Consider the following 23691-nt stretch of genomic DNA (forward strand, 5'->3'; position numbering starts at 1 on the left):
GAGGGAATATTGAGATCACAAGCAAACACTTATTACTTTACCAGTCCTCAGTAAAGGAGTGAGGGAAAAGTTTGATGATTCTTAGACCATGTCTGCATTAAGGAATTGATTTTTTTACAGTGGACTGTGTGATAAAACTGGTTTAAGTATTAAGGGGTACCTTGTGGCTCCTTTGCCATGCTGATTTGTGATCTGAATCGTTGCTGTTTTGCTCTTCATGCTACAACATTTTTATTGCACTGGTACCTGTCCTACCACGGCTCCCAAGAGCAGTAGATTCTGAATGGCCGCAGGTTCACCATGGGACTGCAATAGGGGAATTATTTGAATTACCTATGCTATCACCCTACTCACCTTCATCTGTACCCAAACTGAAACAGTTGAGATTGAAACAGCTTTTAAGCCAAACTATACCAATATCTGGCATGCACATTAAGTGTTGGGAGCACTTTTGGCTGTTGATACAAAGTGCTTTACAAGCATTCTACAAGGAACAAAACCAGTAAATTTCTCTAATTCAGACAATGCTTCACACCGCTAACAGATTTTTTCCTTTGCAGTTCACTTCTAATGCAGTTTTTTTGTAGGAGAACAGCATTGTGCCTCATCTGTTGTTACCAGATACAGGAGCAGTCTGAATCCATCTGGAAATGTAGGTCTAATATTTGCAAAGTAGTCAAAGCTGCAATTTAAGGGCCCACCGAGGATTCCCCTTGGGTGCTGTAGGACTTCTATAGCAATTTCACACCACTTCCTTACATGGTCCCTGGGGAAAAGGGACCCTGGCAGGACATCCATAAGCCTGATAATCCCTGGCTGCTGAAATGACCTCACAGCTCCTCTAATTTAAACATTCAGGATATACTGAATTAAACCAGGGGCTGGACCAGCCTCCAGCTGGTTTTGGGGTAATGGGAATGCAAAGGTGACATTAATGTTCCCGGGTCCTACACTGAGCACAGTGTAGCCAGAGCAGCACGTCTGGGATGTGAATTCCTCTTAACGACAAGAATTTTAAAAAAAGAGGCGGAGAGGGGCTGCCATCACAATAAAGTAATCTTATTAAGCCAAAGACCACCATGCAATTGATGATGATGTAGATCCTGATGAGGCTAAACCTGTTTGGATAATTCTTTGAACAGTTTGTTTGTTTAGAACAGATGACATATTTGATAGTCAATGGAATGCTTGTGTATCTGGTATTTTATATGCCGAGATGCAACGTGAGCACTCTTTGACCTTGGCTTTGAATCCCAAGGAATCCCCCCCACCCGCCCCATTTGCCCCTATAGTGTTTTAGAAAATAAGAATGGACATACTGGGTCAGATCAATGGTCCATCTAGCCCAGTATCCTGTCTTCTGAGAGTGGCTGGTGCCAGATTCTTCACTGGAAATGAACAGAACAGGGCAATTATTGAGTGATCCATCCCCAGCTTCTGGCAGTCAGAGATTTAGGGACACCCAGAGCATGGGGTAGCATTCCTGATCATCCTGGCTAAGAGTCATTGATGTATCTATCCTCCATGAACTTAACTAATTCTTTTTTGATCCCTATTATAGTACTGACCTTCACAACATCCCCTGGCAAAGAGTTCCACAGGTTGACTGTGCACTGGGTGAAGTAGTACGGTACTTCCTTATGTTTGTTTTAAACCTGCTGTCTATTAATTTCATTGGGTGGCCCTTGGTTTTTGTATTGTGTGATGTGTAAATAATGCTTCTCTATTGACCCCTGCTTCTTGTGTTACATGTAGGGGTAAATAATGCTTCCTTATTCACTTTCTCCACACCATTCATGGTTTTATAGACCTCTATGATATTCCATCTTAGTTGGCTCTCCTCAAATGGAAGCTGTTCCATACCTGTATTCATTTTTGTTCCTTTCTCTGTACCTTTTCCAATTCTAAGATATCTGTTTTAAGATGGGGTGACCAGAAGTCTATACAGTATTCAAGGTGTGGGCATACCATGGATTTATATAGTGGCATCATATTATTTTCTGTCTTATTATCTATCCGTTTCCTAAGGTTCCTAACATGCTGTTAGCTTTTTTGACTGCCGCTGCACACTGTGGATAGCTCTCTGAGAACATCTGTTCAATGAATCCAAGGTCTCTGTCTTGAGTGTTAGCAGCTAATTTAAACCCCATCATTTTAGTGGACTTCTTGTTGAGTTCTTTTTTTCTTGGAAGTTTCTAATGTTTCTCACTCCTGTAACACTTTCCTGCTTTACTTTACTATAGGTATATGATTGGAAATTTATAAAAATTTAACAGAAAAGTGGTGAAAGGTGCTTGCTATTTCTAAAAATATAGCATGATGTGATTTTGTTATTCCCATTATGTAATCTAGCAGGATAGACTATGTTGAAGAACAGTTCCATTTTACCGACAGCTGCTGACTTTCCCAAAGTTCCTCCATTTTCTCATGAAAGCTGAGATATAAGGTGAAAGGGCCATGAAATATTTAGGTGTCATTTACCATTGATAGGAATAGTAATCATGTGATCAAACTCCCCCCATGCAATGCTTTCAAAATGTCTCTGAAAATCTAAGACATCTTGTAATCAATTATGACTGGTATTGTCAGTATTCTGTATTTAACTGAAATTGTCCTTGTACTAAAGGAAGACTAAACGTTTGCAGCTAACAGTCCATGAGACGAGTGCAGGAAGTTTGGGTTCTGTGAATCACACTCAAGGGAACATAACCACTTGCTGAGAAACAGGCCAAATCTTCTGATCCAATATTTTCCAGTTCTTCAACACATTTTTATTTGTTATCTTAATAGAAAAGGTAGTCAAGACAGCAGCACTTCAGCCTGACTATTACTCCAATGTACACCACATCCTGTAGAGTACTCAGACGGCGTTCCTGTGCTGCCGCCTGCACAATGAAATGGGAAGACAGTCAACATGTGCATAGGTCCCTATGTGCACTGCTCCTTTGGGTGTGTTCCAACTGTAGCGAAGTGGGTAAGATGCTACTTGAGGGTGTTCCCAGGGCAATGACAGTATGTTCTTCCTGCTGACTGGCTATTGCACAAGACAGTGCTTCAGGCCTGATTCACCCCACACCAGTTCTTCATATAAAGTCTTAGCAGACAGTTTACACTTTCAGCCAATGCAATGATTCCTTCTCCTCCCCGCGTCCCCCCCCCTCTGCCCCCATCCAACAGAGCAATGACATTTTGTTTCCCCGGAACTCTCCTTAGGTGAATCTCATCTGCCAAGAGTTTGTAATTTGGACTTTGAATTTTCTAGCGTACAACAGCCCTTACTTGGGCAAAGCTGATGGACTTCAACTGGAGTTGTGCCTTAGGAAGAACTGAATGAAGAACTGAGGTTACATGTACAGGTTTAAAAGAGTTAGTGGTATGGGAGCAGATTCTCAGCTGGTGTAAATTGGCTAGCTCTATTGAAGTCAATGCAAGTCACCAGAGTTCTGCAGAGCACTGAAGTCAATCGATCCATGCTGATTTACACTAACTAAATATCTCACCAATTGTGTTTTGAAAAGGTGGATAATTTTGGTCTAGGGAAAAGGAACAAAGAACTCCAGCTCACAGCATCTGTGAGCTGGCTGCCTGAAAGGTGATGCTCAAAGGTCAAGAGGGATAAATAGACGCAGGGGTGGGGAAACCCTCAACTCCATCTTTTCCTGCCTGTTACTTATCCTGTTATTACAACAAACAGCACAATATAGCAGGGACTGCAAATCACCTTCTTCATATTCCTCTTTGTGTACTGACTGGGAAGGGATTTTTTGTGTCATAGTGGAGTTACTGCAGCAACCAAAATGGCAGTGATACCCTGTCCTCCCACGATACAACAGTGTACACAGCAGAACACCCACTCATACCACGCAGATGTGAGATTCAGATCCATTATGTCTTACTTTCTCCCTGAGCAGTGCCACTGGCTGTCCAAACAAACGGCAAGCGGAAGGGCAAGTGCTGCTGTTGCTCTGTAGAAGACTGGCGACATAAATTTACAAGAGTTTGCCCTGGCAGCAAGGGAAGGACTGGTCGATCACATTCTCAATTAACTGCACAGCGTTCAAATAAGAGGAAGGGTGGAGTGTTCTGTTCATTTGTTTACTTGCTGTTCAACTCAGCTTGCTTCAGATGCTATTGAAAATTAAAAAAAAAAAAAAGAGAGAGAGAGAGAGAGAAATGAACTGATTTGTGAGGGTTACATAGCAAGTACCCGATTCCCCTGCCTGAGATCCCATATGTTCACGTGCTTTATTTCATAGTTACAGCACAGATAAGTCAGCAAGGGGAGCTTAACTGTGTCATTCCTATTAGAGTATTGGATAACTTTGTTTTGCCATTTTAAAACTCTTTGAAGAAATACTTTGCAGGCAAATTAAGGGCACATTTCTGCAAGATGCTGAGTGTTCCTGGGGAATGAGGCAGCTCAGCACCTTTTAAGACTAGGCCTTACGTTCTCCCCTTCTCTAAGAGACTGAATGACATAAAAATGTAACACAATGTAATGGACTTACACGTTGCAAGGCTGCCTGTAACTGCAGCCCACTTAAATCTCTCAGTAAAATAAGGTTTGAACCTTTCCTTTTTCAAATCAGGACATTTGCAAACAATTGGCATTTTCACTGCATAAATCTAATTCAACAATCAGATGGCTTGCTTGGCTCTGCACTGAGAACACATTGTACTATATGTGACCTAGGGAACTTTAGCTCACCTTTAATTATCTTCAGCAATTGCGTAGCCTAACAGTTGTTCCTGTCTTGTATTCTTGGCTTTTAATCAGTAACCTCCCAGTTGGTTGTTTTTTTTACGTTGCAGCTTTTTTCTCATACCCTGAGCACAGACAGAAAGGAGAATGATGCGATGAGAACACACGTCTGGTCCTGGTTTTGAAAGTGTCCTCAACCCGGCTTACACGTTCAGACCTCCAGTTTTGGGTGTTCGTGTTTTCTGACATATCTAACCTCAGTGCTGTATGTGAAAAAGCAAGTGTGTATACACACTGATCTTGTTATTCTGAATATTTTGGCACCCAAAATGTTCATGTCCAATGTCATCAACATGAAAAATTATAAGTACAGATTTAAAGGCCTTTTTGATAATCTGCCTTGATAAGGTTCTGCTTTCTAAAGTCGCTTATTCTGTACAAAGTTAATGACCAGCCAGACTGAATGCTTTTCTAATGCCTAAACCCAAACAGCAGATGTGGGTGGCCTCAAGGTAATATTTACCAACATTCAGACTGCAGGAAAATAGCTTTATTTAAGCATGAGGGAGGGAGGGAGTCTTAGGCTAGGTCTACACTGGGAGGGGGGGGAATCGATTTAAGTTCGACGTATCCGAGCCGACTTACTCCGCTGTGAGGATGACGGCAAATCGACCGCCGTGGCTCCCCCGTCGACGGCGCTTACTCCTACCTGCACTGGTGGAGTACGCGCGTCGATTCGGGGATTGATTGTCGCTGTGATGTTGTGCCGTCTATATGGTTTTATAAAAACATGATAATAAGTGAATATAATGTAACTGGGATAGTTTTATAAAGATTTGATGATAAGTGAATATAATGCAACTGGGATATGCTTCGTGCAAAAGGTCTCTTGTAAGATATCATTGCAAAGCTCATAATCTACTGAGTGTGATCATCCTATTTGTAGAAATGTACCACTCTTGTATCTAAAACTAGAAATATAAAACATAACTCTGAGAGCCTATTGTAATTATGTAAAGTGTGGGCCATTAATGATGGTTTGGAATCTTGATGACTCCCATTAACAAGGACCATTGTCTGCAGATGGCTGTGTTTACCTGTTAGTCTTCCTGTATATGTGTGTGCTGGCAAGTGGGCAATGAAGTCTTGCAGTGACATGTGATCATGTCACCTGAACTGGAATCCATCTTTAACCTGGGTGCTTTTCCAGTGGGGGGGCGGGGGGTGGAAACCCAGAGGGACAAAGGGTTCCCACCTTATGCAAAAGATATATAAAGCGGTGGAAGAGAACAGAGGGGGAGAGGAGCCATCATGAAGAATCCCCTAGCTATCACCTGAGCTGCAACAAGAGCTGTACCAGGGGAAAGAATTGTGCCCAGTCCTGGAAGGTGTCCAGTCTGAGAAAAAACTTACTGAAGCATCTCTGAGGGTGAGATTATCTGTAATCAGTTTGATTAGGCATAGATTTGCGCATTTTATTTTATTTTGCTTGGTGACTTACTTTGTTCTGTCTGTTACTACTTGGAACCACTTAAATCCTACTGTCTGTATTTAATAAAATCACTTTTTATTTAGTACTTTACTCAGAGTATGTATTAATAACCTGGGGGAGCAAACAACTGTGCATATCTCTCTATCAGTGTTATAGAGTGCAAACAATTTATGGGTTTGCCCTGCATAAGCTTTATGCAGGGTAAAACGGATTTATCTGGGTTTAGACCCCATTTGGAGTTGGGCATCTGAGTGCTAAAGACAAGCACACTTCTGTGAGCTGTTTTCAGGTAAACTTGCAGCTTTGGGACAAGTGATTCAGACCCTGGGTCTGTGTTGGAGCAGACAGGAGTGTCTGGCTCAGCAAGACAGGGTGCTTGAGTCCTGAGCTGGCAGGGAAAACAGAAGCGGGGGTAGTCTTTGCACATTAGGTGGCAGCTCCCAAGGGGGTTTCTGTGATCCAACCCATCACAGTCGCGTCCCGACGAGACGCTATAATTCGATCCCCGAGAGATCGATTTCTACCCGCCGATCCAGGTGGGTAGTGAAGACAAGCCCTTAGGGCTTGTTTACACTACAGACACTACAGTTGCGACTCTAGGTTAACCTAAATTTTAGATGCAGACCAGCCCTATCTCTAGCTTTTCATGAGGCTTCTCACCATCCAGGAATATTCAAGAACAAAAATCAGTGTTCCCTGACTCCTGAGAATTGTACAACTGGATCAGCCTAATGCTAATTAACATCATTGCATTTTCTTAAGCAACTGCCTTTCAAAACCAGTTTCACTTACCCACACTATCCCCTCGGAACCAGGTGGGATGGATTCTATCTATCTACCTATGATATTTTTAAGGTGCTAATCACAGTATGATCTAAGCACAGACATGTCAAAACCAGGTAGCCACCATGGTTGCCGAAGCAGTAGTGTACCCTGTCAGTCAGAATCAAGTTCAAGGCTGGACACCAAGGCTATGTTTCCTGAGGCCTTTTTTCCCTTAACAATTTCCACTATTGCAGCAGGGCTAAATGACATAGTTGGTGGTGAAAACACCTGCTTCAGGTCTATACGAGTGCTTCCATGGGTACAGGGCAACTCACTGGTATTAACGGGTAAAAAAATTGCTAGTATGGGTGACTCCCATCTCAACTGTCAGCCAGTACAGAGCTTCAACAGTAAGGTAAAACACTAAGGACAAAAATTGTCCCAGTGCAGCTTATGATTGGTCCTGAGGGTACAACTTAAATGGTCTAGTCAGATACCTCAAGGAAGTCTTGTGCCTGCTTAGAGGTTTTGATTCCATGCATAAAAACCCAGAGTTATTTGTTGAGGTTTTGAGAGTATACAAGGCAGGTTGGGTTACCCCAAACTGCCTGTGGTGTTTCTGTGACACCTCAGCCTGCCTGTATACTCACAGAAAAGCATGTGAATAAGTTTATTTGTGACTAGCCTCATTGTCATATACATAAGTGTTAGCAGGATTGTGCCTCTAGGTAGGGATGGGTGTAAATACCATAAGCCTCTGGAATTCAGATTAGTTACATACCTTATCTAAGTTGCCTCCAAACCTTTTGCATCTGCTGGAGTCACGTAAGAAAAGGCTTCCTCCTTCTCAGATGTACAGTGGTTCCAGGCAGGATGCAAACACCATGAGAACAGTTTTTCTTCTAATAATGTGCTATTTCTGATTGAAGCTAGATAGTCAGAGAGACATGTGAGAATGAAAAACAAAGGGATAAAACCAGTATTCTAGCTTCTTTAGACCTCAAAACAATGTTTGGATTTCAATTTGGGGGGCAGCTCCTGTTTGAACCCTTTAAAAAAAATCAAAAAGCCACTCAAGGGTTAAAAGAAAATACAACAAAGCCACAATACATAGTGTGCGAGTGTTTGTTATGGTGACATTTCAACAAGGAAATCCTTTTCACTCTGTAGTGCAGGAAACAGGCCTCCTGCAGAATAAGCAAATGCAATGAATACAGACAGAATATTTCACAACAGGAATATGTTTTTCTTTCTCCTTAAGGGCTCATCAGCCTGGCGCAGTGGGAGATGCCCAGGGCTGAAATGAGACACTTACCAGCACGATTTATCCTGCATGGAGTAGAATTATAAGGAGTTGTGCCTTAATGCATTAGCTGTGTAATGAGTTTTACTGAAGCATTATTAACTTGCAGGATAATCACAATTCTGACCGCATCATTGTCTGCTTCACACATTTGGGCCTGAAGGAAAAGCTCAGTCCTCAGAGGTTCGGCTACAGATGTTGCCAATAAGAATATGGATTGTTCTCTCTGGCATTTTTTTTTTCTGTTACTGTGTGATGTGTTTGCATAACTGGAGATATGGCACCTGTCTTTGTTACTGAAATTATTAGCTATTTTCCTCAGGAGGATTCATAGGAGCCCTCTATGAATTCTGAGGTATGGCTAATCAGCTTGGCAGCAATAATGTTGCTGCTCTGCACAATTGCCTTTATCATTCTGCTATATGCAGTGTAGCTGTAGCCATGTCAGTCCCAGTATGTTAGAGAGACAATGTGGGCGAGGTAATATATTTTACTGGACCAGCTGCTGACTTTCCCATCTTCACCCCCACCTTGTAAACACATACTCGATATTATGTTTCCCCTGTGCTATAAAATGTTGCCCCACACAGCTGATTCCAAAGGCAAAGGCCTTTTTTTCCAGGCAGTTTTTGCATTCACTTAGTAAATACTAACACAAACAAGCCAATGATTTACAAAAGAAGCTGCAAGGCTCCTTCACAGTGTAAGAATTTAGGGGTTCACATATGGAACAGAAAACTGGTTCATCTAGGCCCAGATTTAGATCTGACTTACAGTTGTGTAAACCAGGCGCTATTCCATTGATAGACTTGATGGACTTACGTCAGTGTTAAACCAGTGTAAGCAAGATTGGAATTTGGCCCCTTGTTTGATGCCCTGTCTTTGTCAATGGCCAGTGCCAGATGTCCTAAAAGAAGGTGTGAGAAGAAATTTCTTTCTGACCACTCTGGGGAATCAGCATGTGCCCTGAAGCATGAGGGTTGGTAGCAATGATCATTATTATTTTAGCTAATATAACTGAAGATGCCATTCTTTTCCTATAAATGTTTAATCCTTTTTTGTGAAGTACTAAGTCAAGTGTAAGCCATTCAAACAACCACAAACCTCCATTTGTATTGCTATAATACTAGTCTGTTAGTATGCTTTAGAGAGGACAGTGGAAGGAGCTAATATTAAATTCCCAGGAAACAATCATCTACTCACAGTTACTTTAGAAATTCTGCATTATGAATAGAGCTGAGCAGACTCGACATTGCAAATAAACCACAATACAAATGTATTCCTTTTTCTGTTTGTGAATCATTGCCAGATCAATTCTGTAGTTACTATCATAAATATGTGCCAAATAAGGTGATGAACAATTTTCACACAACAGGTTGTTCATGAACTGTTCATTTACATGACTTGCTGTTCATTGTCAATGGTGCATGAGCAGTCACCTAAGTGCTGAAAATATGGCAATGTTTCTGGACTAGTGGATAAGACAATGGGAGTTAGGAGATTGAGTTCTATTCCTCACTCCTCCACTGATCTACTTGGACAAACCACTTCACTTTTTGTGCCTCAGTTTCCCAATACTTACTATCTGTTGTAAAGCACTTTGAGATCTACAGGTGAAAAATGCTCAGTAAGAGCTAAGTATTCTTCTTTTCTGTGCTGTGCAAATGTAACTTTGAACCTCCAGCTAACTCATGACGAATAATGAATGGAGATAGCAGGAAAATGGAATTTTCATCCTGGGGGAAATTCCATCATTTTGACATTTGTTTTTCTCTCAGATCATGATGAAAAGAAGAAATACTGAAAAGTTCCCAAACATTTCAATTAAGAAATATCAAAACAAACAAATCTGACATTTTGAAACAGAATAAAATACAAAATGTTGATTTGGAACAAAACATTACATTTCAAAATGTTGCTTCCTGGAATATAAAAATTTAGTAAGCGCTATATTTTCCAGTGAAAACACTTTACAATGGAAAATTTGCAACCAGTTTTAATAATGAATAAAGTACAGCAAAAAAGATAATCTTGCTTATTCACAAATATCCTGTCTGCATATGAAGAAAGGCCATTTCTTACACAATTTTGTAAACAAAAACCCATTCAGAAGAAATTAATTATAAAGACTTATGAAGGTTATCAAACCAAAAACTATTTGGAATGCAAATGGATGTTCAGAAACACTGTTTGTGCCATATCTGATCAGATCTTATTGTGAACTTAATCTGAATGGATCATGAAGACCTGAAACTTGTGGTTCATAATAACCCTAGGATCCTAAACATGGATGCGCTTGTTTACAAAAGACTGCATTTCAGTTACCAGACTTGCAGACTTTCAAGTTCTGTCTCATCTTCCCAGAAAAAAGGAGGTGCTAAAAGGTTTTAATGAGCTCCAGTTATTAAAGACTCTTCTGTCTTGCAGCTCTCGCTGAGGGAAGGGGGAAAATAATGGAGTGGAGGGTGGGACTGAGAGAAATCAGAGTGTGCAATGTGCATTGTGTAAAAGGTAGTTGGAGGAGAGGATTATATATTCAAAATAAGAGACATATGCAGCAACAGGTCCAGATTAATGCACTTTACCCCCCAGTGATTAAGAAAGTCCCCACAATGGAGGACCTCCTGAACCAAAACCCTTCAGTCAAACATCCCAAATTTAGGAGATATCCCATATGTAGTGGGTTTAGACTTATGATGTAGGTGCCTTTACATTTTGGAAACTTTTACTCAACTTCATGTGTTTTGCTTGTGAATGTATCTGGGCTCCAGCAGCTGTTACTTCACACTGGAAGCGTATGGTGCTGTTTGCCCAACATATTTAAAGTATTTGGTGCTTTGTAAGTAGTAAAAAGGTTTTAACAAAACATTTAATAGGTTGGTTATAGATAAGAGTGTCTGCTTTTGGATTTAACTGATAAACAAACATCCCTGGTTAATCAATAAATAAAAATGAAATTGGTGTTTATCCAATAGACACTGGAAAAATAGTGAGAATAGTTACTCAATTTGTGCTGCCTTCACCCCTTTCCCAATCCAGTTGGTTTATATGAGCAATGTCTCTGCTCCCCAACTTGACTCTAGGGGCTTGTTGACATGGAGCAGTAATGAGCACTACAGGGGAGTAATTTTTAAAGCACACTAACATGCGGGCTGCCTCTTTAGCATGACCACAATCCATGGTACTTGGGGGTTACCCTTGAACCAACACTGAGCTATTGCCAACACTATGACAACACCAAAAAGAAGATAAAGACAAGGGTTATCACCCAGAAGATTGCTGACACATCCTGGGGACATGATGCATGCATGCTTTGAACGTCTGTCCAAGCCCCGGTCTTGTCAACAGTGAAGCATTGCACACCAGTTTGGTGCAGCAGCTCCCACACCAATCTCGTTGACACTGTAATCAATGCCACCCTTGGGATTGTTAGCGGTTCTCTCGGGTCTATGCCAATACCGTAGCTTCCAGTTTTGGTGGGCATCACACCAGCCAACATCAGGCAAGATACTGCTGTGGTCCAGGAGTACAACAAAATCCTGGCTCCCTGCTGATACACCAAGATCTCAACTCAGGGCCACCCTCCTGACTCAAATCCAGGAAGCCTTTCTGGATCCACATGTCAATGCTACAGGCCAACAGAAAGGACACCAGAACTCACTGGCTGCTCATGACATCCCAAACAAACACCTGATTAAAGAGCCAATGAAAGAAGTCCTGGGAGTCTGCCTTCCCCCCCCCCCATAGATAGTGGACTACACTCAACCACGTTCGGGCAATGTACAGAAGGTGTGGGAATCTCCTCCACAAATGGAAATTCAAAGACTCACCAAATTGTGACTGTGGTGAGGTACAAGCCGTGCAACATATCATGGACAACTGTCCTGTTCATGCTTACAGTGGTGGCACAAGGAGGAATTCATCTAGCTACCCCAGAAGCATTAGAATGGCTTTTGACTCTCAAGATTCAACAATAATCCCAGCATCTTGCTTTTAGACAAAGGAAATGCAGTGGATCTAATTTACCTTGATTTCAGTAAGGCATCTGACACGGTTCCACATGGAGAATTATTAGCTAAATTGGAAAAGATGGGGATCAATATGAAAATTGAAAGGTGGATAAGGAACTGGTTAAAGGGGAGACTACAACGGGTCATACTGAAATGTGAATTGTCAGGCTGGAGGGAGATTACTAGTGGAGTTCCTCAGGGATCGGTTTTGGGACTGTGATCCTTGTCGGCTGGCCCACCGGGCCGCTAGAGGTGGTGGGGAGCTACGGCATCACGCCTCTGTCACTGGGAATTAGCGGTGGGGAGAGCGCCGGCCAGAGTCTGTGGCACGCCCCTCAGGCAGGGGAGCACCAGCAAAAAGTCTGTGGCGCGCCCCTCAGGCAGGGGAGCACCGGCAAAAGGCTAAGCCCAAGAATTGTCGTACCTGCCTCTTCGTGGTCAGCGCCTCACATTCCTGGAGTGCTTGGACCTTCCCGATGAGGTAGCGTACCTGTCCCCGACCCAAGGTGTACCCCAGATAAGTGGTTTCCTCCCGCCCAATTCAGCATTTTTTTGGATTGGCTGTGATCCCGGCGGTGTGGAGGTCCCGGAGGACAGCTGCTACTTGGTTGAGATGTTCCTCCCAGTTGCTGCCATAGATGACCACATCATCCAGGTAGGCCGCGGCGTACTTGGTGTGTGGTTGCAAAATCCGATCCATCAAACGCTGAAAGGTTGCCGGGGCCCCATGGAGGCCGAAAGGCATCCGGGTAAAATGGTACAGCCTTGAAGGGGTGGCAAACGCGGTCTTCTCCTTGGACCGGGGTTCCAAGGGGATCTGCCAGTACCCCTTGGTGAGATCTAACGTGGTGATATAACAGGCTTCCCCAAGCCGGTCAAGAAGCTCGTCGACGTGGGGCATTGGGTAGGCATCAAACTTTGAAATGGCGTTGGCTGGCTCCCATGTGGCTTTGTAACGAGGACGAAGGGGCTCCGCCATTCGCTCTGGGACCTCTCAATAACACCCAGCTCCAACATTTCCTGGACTTCCTCCTCCACGGCCTCCCGCAATAGCCGGGTTGTCTCTCGGACCACCATCCCGGGGTCGGTCTGGATCACATGGTGGGCGAGTGTACTTCCGTCCAGGCTTCGTGGTGAAGGTCTTGGGGAATGCCCTCACTAAGCAGAGGGCCTGTCCTTGCTGCTCAGCGGTGAGCGTCTCTGCTAGCTGGGGCTCCCCATTATCGGACTCCTCGGGGGGTTGTGGCCTGAGGTCTGGTTCGGGGGGGTATGGGGCAATTAGTAATCCTTCCCGTTCCCTCCAGGGTTTTAACAGATTTACATGATAAATCTGCTTTTCCTTCCGGCGACCGGGTTGCCAGATTTCATAAGTGACAGGCCCCACTTGGCAAAGGACCTCATACGGGCCCTGCCAGTGGGCAAAAAGTTTTGATTCTTCTGAGGGAAGCAGGAGGAGGACTCGGTCCCCTGGTGCAAATGATCAGGCCTGGGCGCCCCGATTATATTGCTGCTCCTGGGCTCTCTGGGCTGTGTTTAAGTTCTCCCTCGTGATCTCACCCGCCCAGGCCAGCCGCCCCTGCAGTTGTAAGACGTATTGCAAGAGGCCCTGCGTTGCGGACAATGTGCGTTCCCAAGTTTCTCTCAGGAGGTCCATCACCCCACGGGGTCGTTGCCCATAGAGGAGCTCAAATGGAGAGAACTTTGTGGAAGCCTGCGGAACTTCCCGAACTGCCAGTAGTAAAGGGGGGAGTAGTTGATCCCATTGGCGGAGGTCCTGTGTGGGGAAGCATCGCAACATTCCCTTCAGGGTCCGGTTAAAACGTTCGACCAACCCATCAGTCTGGGGATGGTAGACCGAGGCCTGCAGTTTCTTAATCCCTAACAGGGCACACACCTGACAGAATAGCTTGGAGGTGAAGTTGGTCCCTTGGTCAGTGAGTATCTCCTGAGGGAGACCTACCCTGGCGAAGATCATCACGAGCTCCGCCGCAATAGTGCAGGCGGTGATACTTCTTAAGGGGACAGCCTTGGGGAAGTGAAGCGGGTGGCATAGTCCATCATGACAAGGATATATTGATGGCCCGCCTGACTTTTTGGGAAGGGTCCGACCAGGTCCATTGCTACTCGCTCAAATGGAACTCTCACAATTGGTAACGGGACCATGGGGGCCTTCTGGACCCTGGCCGGTGTGGCGTCTTGGCAGTCCGGATATGACACACAGTAATCTTTCACCTCGCAATGGACTCAATGCCAGAAGAACATGGCCAGGACCTTAGCTGCGGTTTTCTCTGGTCCTAAATGGCCTGCAGCTGGGATGTCATGGGCCAGTTTCAGGACAGCCCACCGATGAATCCGGGCGACCATGAGTTGGACATCTTGGGTTTGAGGGTCTTGCTCCACGCGGTAGAGCCAATCGTGATTGAGCCATTGGATAGTCCGCTGGGCCTCCACGACCTCTCTGTCCACCCGTGCCAAATATTCATAGGCAAAACAGAGTGTAGGGTCCTCCCTTTGATCTTGGCTCAAGTCCCCAATGTCCACCGGGGAACCCCCTGTCTCCCGGCCGTCCGGCCCAAGTGTGAGAAATGGGGTAACCTGCGCACCGGGGCCTGTGTCCATCTCAGTGGAAGCTCCCTCGAAGGCCTCTTCCAGGGATAGGGATCAGAGCACGTCAACGAAATCCAGCAAGTCCCAGCCCAGAATGACCAGGTAGGCAAGGGATGGGGCCACTGCTACGTTCATTAACTGAGTTGCATCATGATAGGGACCTGAACCGTGGGATACGGTTTCACGTCTCCATGTATACATTAAATCCGTACCTCCCCAACGATCCGCTCGGCGTCCGGGAGGAGCGCCTGGCGGACAAGAGTCTGTCCATATCCCGAATCAATTAGACCAACCACGTGTGTCCTGGCGACGTCCATGGGTGCTGTCAACTTGGCCGCGGAGGACGGACGGGCCCGGCGCTCTCTGGTGTACACCCGGCCAAAGTCGCATTCCATCACCATACAGTCTCGTTGCAGATGACCGTACTCGCCCCACCGAAAGCAAGGTCCTATCTCTGTGCACCCCGGCCGTGCGGGGGCACCACTGGGGCCGCGGGGGGTTGAACGGAGCCCGGGGGTCGGGTCGAGCGTCCGGACGGCGGGTGCGGTGGAGCCTCTGAGCGTCGGGAAAAAGTGGTCCCACCGCCCTCTGGTCATCAGGCACAAGGTGGTGCGTCGGTTTTGGGGACGGACCCCCTTTCAGGCTTCTGAGTGCCGAGTCCAGAAGTTCGGGGGCGGGCTGCCGGTCCTACTGGGGACTCGGCCTCTAGAAAATCCTCCATAAGTGTGACTGCTGCGCTCAGAGTTTGAGGTCGATGCCGCAACACCCACACCCTCCCCGGAGTCGGGAGGATGTGCACGAATTGCTCAAGGATGATCTGGTCCATCACCTCAGCCACAGTTTGATGCTCAGGTTGTAGCCATCAGCAAGCGGCATCCTTTAATTCCTGGGCCCCGGCCCGGGGCCGAGCGCCCGGTGGGTAAAGCTTTCCCCGAAACCTTCGCCGAAAGGTCTCCTGGGTGATATCGAAGGCGTCCAAGATAGCCACTTTCACTCGAGCATAAACACGGGCCTCATCGTCTGGGAGCCCCCGGTAAGACTTCTGAGCGGGTCCCGTCAGATAGGGGGTGAGGAGGGTCACCCATTGGTCCGGTGCCCAACCGGCTACTGCAGCAACCCGCTCAAAGGTCACCAAATAAGCCTCTGGGTCATCCTCAGGCCCCATCTTGGCCACACAGATTGGTGGTGCAGCGGGGGGTGGGTGCAGCCTGGGTCATGCTTCTGTCACCGGGGAATTAGTGGCAGGGAGAGTGACGGCCAGAGTCTGGAGTGCGCCCCTCAGGCAGGGGAGCGCCGGCAAAAAGTCTGTGGCACGCCCCTCAGGCAGGGGAGCGCCGGCAAAAAGTCTGTGGCACGCCCCTCAGGCAGGGGAGCGCCAGCAAAAGTCTGTGGTGCGCCTCTCAGGCAGGGGAGTGCCGGCAAAAGGCTGTGGCGCGCCCCTCAGGCAGGGGAGCACTGGCAAAAGGCTGTGGCGCTGTCTGGGTTTTGGTCCCGAGGAGGGTCAGCTGGGTCATCAGCTGCTGGCAGCTCCAGCTCTCCCTCTGGCTTAGGCTCCTCCGGTGTCTCAGGGTACTCGGCTTCTGGCAGTCCTGATAGCTCTAGTCCTTCCTGCAGGTCCAGATTCCCCTGGTCCAGGGCCTCCCCTGGCGTGAAGTCTGAAGGGAGCAGCCCGCAGTCTGCGTCTGCCTCCCTCCCTGGTGCTGCCCTGACTAAACTAAGGACCCCGCCCTTTGTACCTCCTGTCCCACCCCTCCCCTTCCGGGGGTTGGAGTAATCTTGGCCTGGCCCCGCCCACTCAGGCTGAGAGAGCGGCCCTTTACCCTCAGGTTCCGAGGGAAGCCACCCTGGCTTCCTACAGGGACCAATCTTATTTAATCTTTTTATTACTGACTTTGGCACAAAAAATGGAAACGTGCTAATAAAGTTTGCGGATGACACAAAGCTGGGAGGTATTGCTAATACAGAGAAGGACCGGGATATCATACAGGAAGATCTGGATAACCTTGTAAACTGGAGTAATAGTGATAGGATGAAATTTAATAGTGAAAAGTGCAAGGTCATGCATTTAGGGATTAATAACAAGAGGCTGGGGAGGCATCAGTTGGAAGTAACAGAGGAGGAGAAGGACCTCAGAGTATTGGTTGATCACAGGAGGACTATGAGCCACCAATGTGATATGGCCGTTAAAAATGCTAATGTGGTCTTGGGATGCATCAGGTGAGGTATTTCCAGTAAAGATAAGGAGGTGTTAGTTCCGTTATACAAGGCACTGGTGAGACCTCATCTGGAATACTGTGTACAGTTCTGATCTCCCATGTTTAAGAAGGATGAATTCAAACTGGAACAGGTTCAGAGAAGGGCTACTAGGATGATCCGAGGAATGGAAAACCTGTCATATGAAAGGAAACTCAAAGAGCTTGGCTTGTTTAGCCTAACCAAAAGAAAGCTGAGGGGGGATATGATTGCTGTCTATAAATATATCAGAGGAATAAATACCAGGGAGGGAGAGGAATTATTTAAGCTCAGTACCAATGTGGACACAAGAACAAATGGATATAAACTGGCCATCAGGAAGTTTAGACTTGAAGTTAGATGAAGGTTTCTAACCATCAGAGGAGTGAAGTTCTGGAACAGCCTTCCAAGGGGAGTAGTGGGGGCAAAAGACATATCTGGCTTCAAGACTAAGCTTGATAAGTTTATGGATGGTATAATGGGATAGCCTAATTTTGGCAATTAATTTGTCTTTGACTACTAGCGGTAAATATGCCCAATGGCTTGTGATGGGATGTTAGATGGGGTGGGATCTGAGTTACTACAGAGAAGTCTTTCCTGGGTGTCTGGCTGGCAGGAGCGCTGCCAGCTTTTTTTGCCGCCCTAGGCAGCGGAAGGTCCGGCCCCCAAAATGCTGACAACGACCGGGGTGGCCGAAGATCCGGCTGCCGCAGTTGCCGCCCCCCAAATGTTAGTGCCCTAGGCGACCACCTAGCTCGCCTAATGGGTTGTGCCGGCCCTGCTGGCTGGTGAGTCTTGCCCACATGCTCAGGGTTTAGCTGATCACCATATCTGGGGTCATGAAGGAATTTTCCTCGAGGGCAGATTGGCAGAAGCCCTAGGGTTTTTCGCCTTCCTCTGCAGCGTGGGGCACGGGTCACTTGCTGGAAGATTTTCTGCACCTTGAAGTCTTTAAACCATGATTTGAGGACGTCGATGGCTCAGATACAGGTTTGATACAGGAGTGGGTGGGTGAGATTCTGTGGCCTGCATTGTGCAGGAGGTCAGACTAGATTATCATAATGGTCCCTTCTGAGCTTAAAGTCTATGATTCTAAAATGCCATACAAAAGACAACAACTAACATGTTGTACATTGGTTGGTCCATGTAGACCCTGCTGGTGTGCACTAAAGGTTGCCTAGTGTACTTTAACGTAGTGCAGTTTGAAACAGTATTATGTGTACATACAAAGAGAAAGCCCTGAAACACCCTGGTGTTTACATAGAACTCAAAAATTCCTAAAAATATCCCCCACCCCAATTAAATTATTGTCCCCCCAAAACACAAGCCCTAGCTGTAGAGTTTTTATAGCAGTAATATAGAAGCATTGACTGCCAGGTGCAAACATCCCCAACGACTGGTAATAGAATACGACACGAGGATGGCTCTGAGTTACTACAGAGAATTATTTCCCTGGTGTATAGCTGTTTGGTCTTGCCAATGTGCTCAGGGTCTAACTGACTGCCATATGTGGGATTGGGAAGGAATTTTCCTCAGGTCAGATTGGCGGAGACCTGGGGGGTTTCGCCTTCCTCCACAGCATGGGGCATGAGTCACTTCCAGATTTCAACTAGAGTAAATGGTGGATTCTCTGTAACTTGAAGTTTTTCAATAACTCAGCCAAAAGTTATGTCTTTTACAGGAGTGGGTGGGTGAGGTTCTGTGGCCTGAAATGTGCAGGTCGTCAGATTAGATGATCATGATGGTCCCTTCTGGCCTTAAAGTCTATGAATTTATGAGGTGAATGTATAGATAAACTAGCAGTGATGCCCATCCTGGAATGCTCAATCTCACAGTGGATAGGCAGATGGGTTCCCTGTCTTTAAGGGCCCTGGTTCCAAGTACAGTAGTTGCACACTCACTTTCTTTTTGTAGTTTCACTGTTTATTTTATTTTTCTGTGTGTTTTTTCCTTTTTAATGTTTTTATTCTTTTTTGCTCCCCCTATCCTAGTATTCCCTATACTTTACCCATCCCCATCTACTGCTGGATCTCTACCCCTCCAGGCACCCAAGTATGGCAGCTTCTAATACTAACATGTAAAGCAGGACAAAGAAAAGAGAAACAGTGCAACCAGATTCAAAGAGATTGTATAAGTGACTTGGGGCCCACCCTACTGCTCTTATGCATGTGAGAGCTCCATTGAATAACGGACTACTCATGTGAATCAGTGATGCAGAATCAGGTCCTGAATTAGCAGATGGAACAGGAAGATCAGTATCAACAAGTGTAAATAAGTTAGTCTGGGAGTTAGGTTATTGTGGAAAACTCATCTAGCCAGACCGTGGCAGCATAAAGAGATAAGACACTTAGGGCATGGCTACACTTGCAGATGTAGAGCGCTGTGAGTTAAACCCACCTTCGTAGAGCGCAGTAGGGAAAGCGCTGCAGTCTGTCCACACTGACAGCTTCAAGCGCACTGGCGTGGCCACATTTGCGTAGGGTTACCATATTTTAGTTTTAAAAAAGGAGGACACTCCACAGGGCCCCGGCCCCCCCCCCAACTCCGCCCCTTCCCCGCCCCAACTCTGCCCCCTTCCCTGAACGCTCCGCCCCCTGCTCCTCCCCCTCCCGTGCTTCCCGCGAATCAAATGTTCGCGGGAAGCCTGAAACAGGGAGGCAGCAGGTAAGCTGGGGATTGGGGCTGGAGTTGAGGCGGGGTGCAGCGCGGCCCAGTCCGGTCCCGCTGGCTGAGCGGTTCCCTCCGGCGGCCGGCCGGCCCAGGCCAAGAGGCTCTGGTCCTGCCGGCCCCCCTGGCTGAGCGGCTCCCTCTGGCGGCCGGCCGGCCCATACCAAGAGGCTCTGGCCCCGGCATCTCCCGCCCAGCTCGGCGCGGGCCCTGGGGCGCCGTCCCCCGACCAAGCACCCCCGGCCGAGCACCGCTGGCCCCGGCCCCGGCCGAGGGCCCCAGCCCCAGCCCGGCCCCGGCCCCCGGCCGAGCACCGCCAGCCCCGACCCCGCACCGCTGGCCCCGGCCCCCGGCCCCGCACCGCCGGGCCCTCCCTCCCTATTTTCCCGGACATGTCCGGCTTTTTGGGATTTCCTCCCAGACAGGGATTTGAGGCCCAAAAAGCCGGACATGTCCAGGAAAATCCAGACGTATGGTAACCCTACATTTGCGGCACTTGCAGCAGCATTGGGAGTGATGCATTATGGGCAGCTATCCCAGCATGCAAGTGACTGCAACGTGCTTTTCAAATGGGGGTGGGGGGTGGGTGGAGTGTGACAGGGAGTGTGTTGTGTGTCTGTGGAGGGAGATAGAGTGGGTTTTTGGGTTGCTGAGAGTGTGTCAGCGTGCTGTCTTGTAAGTTCAGACCCCCCTCTTTTCCCCCCCGCCTCTCTCTCACTCACTCAAAGCAAACAGTAAATGTTTGCTTTTTCCTTGGAGCTGATAAACAGCCGGCTTCTCCAAATCGGAGCTTTGAAAGTGCATTTCCACATTCCTGCAGCCAATTTCACAACAATGACAAGAGTGGCCACTTGACTTAAGGGGATTATAGGACATTTCGGGAAGCTGATCACAGCGCAGTAACGCAACACCTCGTTCACACTGGCGCCGCGGCACTCCAGTGGGGGCGCAGCAAATGTTATTCCACTCGCCGAGGTGGAGTACCAGCAGCTCTGTAGCTGCGGAGTCAGAGCGCTCTACGTGCCTTGCCAGTGTGGACGGAGAGTGAGCTAGGGCGCCCGGGGCTGCTTTACTGCGCTGTAACTCGCAAGTGTAGCCAAGGCCTAAATTGCATTAACAGTGGGGCGGGACATCAGTGCATAAACAGGCTATTGCATGGAAGTCAGTCCTGAATAGGAAAGCAAAAGAGAAGCCAGGTTTGAAAAAGAAGTCATAAGGGAAACTGGGCATATTCTTATTGATAGAAAGGAGGCTTTGTGGTTGAAGTTTTCAAAATTTGAATCTGTTATATTCATTTAGCTGTTTTGGTTAAGGAACAAAAGTGCTTTAAAACAAATAACGAAACTGTACTCTTTCCTAGAGATGTGAAGCATATAATCACTGTACCAGTGTTATAGATGGACAGATACACAAAAGTTAAGAAACTTGCTCAAGGTCACCCAGAGCCAGAGTCTGGTGAACCCTGATCTTAATATGTTGTATCACCATCATCAATGCCAACTCTGCCCACACTTCTGGCTTGGCAGACAAGTTGCAGGAGGGATCTGGCTGTATAGAGGAGTGATTGGTTTACTACTTTGCCCCTCTTAGGCCAGCCATTCAGCTCAGGGAGCTCATGCCAGGCATGCAGGTTGAGGGAGAAAACCAGGAAAAATAGATTGTCATAGATTCTGACTCCCCATCCTAGATGAGAGAGGGGAAGTGGCCATTCAGGTTTCAGCCTTGTGTCGCCCTCCATCAATTGTGCTGATACCCTTCAACAAAGCAAGGGAAGTGAAGATATAACATCCCTGCTATTTCAAATATCAAAGCAAGCAGAACAACGCTGCAGTCTTAATGCACCCTAACGCCCTGGCGAGGTGCAAAGGTAAACATGTTGAGTGTTCATCACAGTTGATCTTTAACAACAGGCAAAAGGTTTTCAAACAAAACAAAAAGGCTCATCTGGGCTGTAACAAAAATCAACCCCTCACATAGCTTAGCCTGGCTGCCATCCCTGCGGCCATCTAGCTCCCTACCATGCCTTTCCCATCTGCCTACGAGTGGCCTGCTTTTAAAGAGCTTTTTCCTTATGTGATTTTCTTGATGCTGAGCACCTAGGGCTCACACTGGAGTCAATGGGAGTTACAGATGTCCAGAGCCCTTGTATATCAAGTCATTAAGTTCTTTGGTGCCCTGCTCCACTCCCCCAGGGGTGTTTTCTGGTTCCAGGGTAAGCCCTCTGCACCTTGTCACAGCTTGATATTTCCCAGCACTTATCAGCTTGGCTCTGAGCTACTCAAACAGCAATGCTGAAGTTATCAGCTGAAAACTGTACACTGTCATTATGCTTATGGATCCTTAGCAGGCAATCTAGCTTTGGGCAAGCAGAGGCCTGATTTATCCCCACCCAGCTAGTTTTTAACCAGCATGGCAAGTTGTTTAAAGTTTTCTTCTAAATGAGCTCATCTGGTCTCCTGAGTAAATAATATGGTATGTCTGATTTTGCTTTTCTTCTTAAATTGCCTCATCCCCCACTACCAGGGAAACATGAAAGTTAGAGCAAAAAATCCCTAAACAAACCACCAACAAAAACTCTGGTTACACTTGCATTGAGGGTCAGAACAAATCTCAACTTACTGACTTCATCTGAACGGGGGTTTTCAGTTATACATTTGACAGAGCTGGTTTTGTAATCACATTGTTGGCTTTAAATCAGCAGTTTTGTTCTTTCTGAAGCAGAACAACAGTCTTTCCAATCACCAAGTCCCCGTTCAGCCTTTGTACAGCTCTGGAGGAAGGTGGTGCGAAGCCACCCTGGCTTCATTCCAATCTTTGGACTGCCAGATGCCAGGCCAGTCTGCAATGGGATGTAGACCAGCCTGAAGACTGCTCCATCTTGCGTTAGCAGCTCACAGCCCTAGTTGGTCATTCCAGCAGCTGGGGATCACTGGGATATAGGAATAGCCCAAGCAGTGTCCCTTTCGTGCTAGTCATGCCACTGGACAGAGCAGAAAGGGGGATGGTGTAAGAGCAACTATCCCAGGTCTACACCGCCTGCGCAAGAAGAATTCTCAAGTGGCCATTTCAAGTGGGTTATTAGATGCTTTCCACCATCAGAGTGGAATCTGTTGCTCAATTTTTAAACGTGGTAATGTCAGCATGGTAGAGGGGTGTCTGTTGTTCCTTGGTCATTCCAAGGAAAGAACAAAAGGCGCCATGAGCATGGGCTTCCATCCACAGATCATTAGGCTGCAAGTAGTCAGGTAAGACCTTAAAGACTGAAATGCTACGCAGGAAGGAGATAACCCAAGTGCACCAAATTTCAGGTTATTCCTAGGCACATGAGGAGCAAAGGGGGCAGACACCATTCATTTTCAGTTTGCAAAACTGAAAGTTCTCCACAAAACTTTACTCTAAAACTTGTGAATCCGCAAAAGAGCACCATTTCTACCAGTAAGCACAATTTTTTTGCATTAAATAATGAACTCCCACCCCCAAAGCATTCTATTATATTTACCACCTGTACCAGAGGTGAGAAGTCACCATTTTCACAGAAAAGATCATTTGTAGAAGTGAAAAGCATTTTTGTTGTTTTGGGTGGGGCGGGGGAATGAAAAAAAATCAAGAAATGTAAGGTGGATCTGAACAACACTGAGAGCCATTTGCTTGGAAACTTTCTAAACAATAAATACTTGTTTGTACTAAAAACACTGTTTAAAAAGAAAAGCCATACACATTCTTCAACACTGGAAACATTTGCTCTGTATGTTTAGTTCAACTGATATGCATATAGAGCTTGCTGCAGCATTTTGAGCCTATGTGCTTATCAGAAAGTCCTAGAATCGGAGCACTCCAGTAATGTACTATGGTGGTCTCATATTCTCAAAAATGGAATATATCAATCTGTTATCCATAAATCAATGTGTGAGCA

At 46.5% G+C, this 23691-nt stretch overlaps 1 long non-coding RNA gene across 2 annotated transcripts in view; it reads right to left on the minus strand.

Moving 5' to 3' along the window:
* Positions 1 to 1292: 1292 nt before the first annotated feature.
* Positions 1293 to 23691, minus strand: part of LOC112060163 (uncharacterized) — a 90285-nt gene continuing 67886 nt past the window's right edge. Inside the window, exons 1-3 of one of the 2 annotated variants that reach the window (XR_010589289.1) lie at positions 7741 to 8080; positions 4709 to 4827; positions 1293 to 4128 (exon numbers count right to left, since the gene is read on the minus strand). This is a non-coding gene — a long non-coding RNA (uncharacterized LOC112060163). Of the gene's footprint in view, positions 4129 to 4708; positions 4828 to 7740; positions 8081 to 23691 lie in introns of those variants that run through there. The other variant, XR_002889472.3, reaches the window with a different exon arrangement.

Source organism: Chrysemys picta, chromosome 7, assembly GCF_011386835.1.
Source record: "Chrysemys picta bellii isolate R12L10 chromosome 7, ASM1138683v2, whole genome shotgun sequence".
NCBI lineage: Eukaryota > Metazoa > Chordata > Testudines > Emydidae > Chrysemys > Chrysemys picta.